Below are 4,218 nucleotides of genomic sequence, written 5' to 3' on the forward strand. Positions count from 1 at the left end.
TTCAAGAACCAGCAGTTCAGACTAGATTATATAATTCCCAAATAACAAACACAATCCTGAACTATGTTTAAGGAAGATATAGCACCGTGTTTAAGAAAGGTATAACACCGTGTTTAAAGAAGGCATAGCACCATGTTTAAGGATGGTATAACACCATCTTTAAGGAAGGTATAGCACCATGTTTATGGAAGGTATAACACCATCTTTAAGGAAGGTATAGCACCATGTTTATGGAAGGTATAACACCGTGTTTAAGGAAGGTATAGCACCGTGTTTAAGAAAGGTATAACACCGTGTTTAAGGTAGGTATAACACCGTGTTTACGGAAGGTATAACACCATGTTTATGGAAGGTATAACACCGTGTTTAAGGAAGGTATAGCACCGTGTTTAAGAAAGGTATAACACCGTGTTTAAGGTAGGTATAACACCGTGTTTACGGAAGGTATAACACCATGTTTATGGAAGGTATAACACCATCTTTAAGGAAGGTATAGCACCATGTTTAAGGATGATATAACACCATCTTTAAGGAAGGTATAGCACCATGTTTAAGGAAGGTATAACACCGTGTTTAAGGAAGGTATAACACCATGTTTATGGAAGGTATAACACCATGTTTAAGGAAGGTATAACACTGTGTTTAAGGAAGATATAGAAATGATTATACAAATAGGAAACTCTTTACACAGTCTTTCTTCAAGTTCGATTTAGTGGTGTTTTTCATATCCATCCATCGATACGTAACGGCCCCTACTGGCAAGTTGTCTCTGCTATCAAAATACTGACTACAAATATCCCATAGTCAACTAGGAAAAGTTCTCGACACATAATTTTAGACTTATCGTGGCGTAGAAAAAATCAATTTTAAAAATCGTTTTTAAAGTATGGTTGAAAACATTAAAATAACATGAAAAATACTATAAAAATAAATATGAACTTTAATTTTACTGAAATTATTCGTTAGTTTTATGATGTATAGAATTATTTTTAAAACACTACCATATCCACTGAATTCACCGTAAAACAGTTTAAAAAACAAACTGTCCCCCAAAACACAGCATGTCTTTAACTTAACAAATAAGCTTAGTATTCCGAAAATTATTTAATCTCGAAGTCTAAATTCAATGGAGATCCAGTTCAATCTACACTTTGATCAACGTGTGTTACTGAGTTATACCAGTTTCAGAAAATTCCACTCCTCATCAGTAACTCTGAACACAAGTTAACCAAAGAGAGATAAGCTGGACCTATATCATAGTGAAAGGTATCAACCATATTGTTAGTGTGAACGTGCTTTATGGTCACTGTGGGACTGCATCTTTCAATGACACTTTTTCTTCCCCTCACCTATCCAGTGCATAAGTTTTTCTCTTAGTGACTATAAAGCACGTTCATATCAACAATATATTTGATGTCTTTAACTTAACAGCGAAGTACGGCACTTAAACGATTTTTTAAGATGGTTTTGAACCAGTAGATAGTTAGCTATAAGGTTGAATCTTCAGTGGACTGCATTTTTCTGGTGTATTGTTGGGGGTGGTGTTTCAGTCCCTATGCTAAATGTTTCAATGGACTGCATATTTCTGGTGTATTGTTGTTGATGGTGTTTCAGTCTATGCTAAATGTTTCAGTGGACTGCATCTTTCTGGTGTATTGTTGGTGGTGGTGCTTCAGTCTATGCTAAATGTTTCAGTGGACTGCATCTTTCTGATGTATTGTTGGTGGTGGTGTTTCAGTCCCTCTGCTAAATGTTTCAATGGACTGCATCTTTCTGGTGTATTGTTGGTGGCGGTGTTTCAGTCCCTCTGCTAAATGTTTCAATGGACTGCATCTTTCTAGTGTATTGTTGGTGGAGGTGCTTCAGTCTATGCTAAATGTTTCAATGGACTGCATCTTTCTGGTGTATTGTTGTTGGTGGTGTTTCAGTCTCTATACTAAATGTTTCAAAGTGTCAGCTCATAACAACTTCTAAAGATGTTTTTGAACCAGTAGACATCTAGCAATAAGGTGACATCTGCCTGCAATGCAGTGGAGACAAGGTTTCGGTCTTTACTCTAAGACTCCACAGTTTATTGAATATTAAACCCTCTTACCCAAATCATAGCTGTCAAATCTTACATTATAAAAAAATAAAATAAATTCAGCAAGTCATTTGGCTTATAGCTCCATTTCTGACAGTTTTAAACGTTTAAAGATTTAACCAAGTGTTAAAAGAAACAAATTCCTGAGTAAGTTGATTTGTTATACTACCTATTTCAAACGAGAACTTGCAGAGCAACTTACATTATAATGATGCAATTAATTTTACAAGAAGTTGAAATAATGTTAAATGAATTTGTTCGTTTACCGTAGAATCCGTACTATTACATATTAGTATATAATTTTGTTTATTGAACTAACCTACATATTATTATTATACTTCTTAAAAGTAATATCACATATGATTAAATGAACGACCGCCACAAAGTCCAGAAAATTGTATTTATTCGCTCAACATTTCATTCATGCAACATCACTTTGGGCAACCCACTGCTATGACTGTTCTTGAGAATCCGAGCATCAAACTAGTTCCAGTCAACAATAGAGGACGAAATAACGAATTGTTACGTATAATAAAGGTAACTCACATTAATAGGGGTGTAGATCGAGAGACAGAATTATTATAGTAATAATACATAAAACGGAACGCTAGAAACATATTTATAATGCTCATAAACATTTTTTAATTTATCACTGAAAGAGAAATTTACAGGTGTCTACAAATATAAGTTATATAACAGACGTCTTTAATGATATAACAATGACAGATCAGAAATTGGTTTATCTACAAAGAGATTAAATCGTAATATCCATACACAGTCTCTGATAATTCGTGGCTTGTATTTTGATATCAGTAATATTAATTAAAAACCTGTGTTCCACGAACCTGTTATGTAAAACACTAGATATTTCAAGTGTGCACATTTCATTGCACATAGTACATATTATTTCATACGTTACGTTACTCATCGTACATCTGCCATATAAACCTGTTATTTTAGCGAGACAGTCCTCCTTGCATTTATTATTAGTTGTGTAAACGTTCTAGTCAACTTTTGGGTGTGCATTCGTTTTCTGATTTTTATATGTAATTATTTTGAGTAATGAGGTGCGAATCCCCTTCCCACGAAACATGCTCGCCCTTTCAGCATGTGGAGGCGTTGTAATTTGATGGTCAATCCCACTCTTCGTTGGTAAAAGAGTAGCCCAGGAGTTGGCGTGGGTGGTGATGACTAGCTGCCCTTCCTCTAGTCTTTCACTGCTAAATTAAGGGTGGATAGCGCAGATAGCCCTCGTGTAGCTTTGCGCGAAATTCATAACAAACAAGCAAACTAAATTAGGAACAGCTAGCAGAGATAGCCCTCGTATAGCTTTGTGCGAAATTCAAAACAAATCAAACCAAACCAAACTGGGTAATGAGGACCTCCGTACAATATCTTGTAGGTTATGAGGACCACCGTACAATATCATGTAGGTTCTTCTTTAATTTGCCAATTAATAATGTTTCTAAAAACAAATAACTTAAATAATGTATTTTAGATCGTCATTTATATTTCTTATATATATATATATATATCAACAAATGAATATGTGTTCCTGTAATTTATTCCAATATGTATCCAATATATATTTTCATCCAAACTTATAATCAGTTACATAAAAACAGCCCAAAAGGATTCATCCACCCCATAATAGATGAAAAATAAAAATTTTCATTATTCTAAGAGTTTATTTAAAGTAGTTTTATAAATTATGAAGATTCCAAGAACAGCTGGTTTAGTAGAATATGATTTTCTTTGTTTATAAATTAGAATAGAAAACGTATACAACTAAAAAAGTTTTGTTTCTTTGTTTGTTTATAGCTGAGCACATAGCTATACAATGAGTTATCTGTGCTGTGCTTACCACAGGCATCGAAACCTTTTTTTTAGCGTTCAGACTTACCGCTGAGTCACGGGAGGGGAGATATGTTTGTTTATTTTTTAGAGCAGAGCCACATTGGGCTATCTGCTGTAAACACCACGAGGAATCGAACCCCGTATTTTAGTGTTGTAAGTGCATAGGCAGACTGTCCCATAGGGGGACGGAGGTAATAAAAAGTTCAGAAAAAAGAATAGCCTCCGAATTAAGGTGTCTTCAGTCCATGAACACAGTCTGCCTATTACCTTGTTTTTCT

This window comes from Limulus polyphemus, unplaced genomic scaffold, assembly GCF_000517525.1.
Source record: "Limulus polyphemus unplaced genomic scaffold, Limulus_polyphemus-2.1.2 Scaffold437, whole genome shotgun sequence".
Taxonomy (NCBI): Eukaryota; Metazoa; Arthropoda; class Merostomata; order Xiphosura; family Limulidae; genus Limulus; species Limulus polyphemus.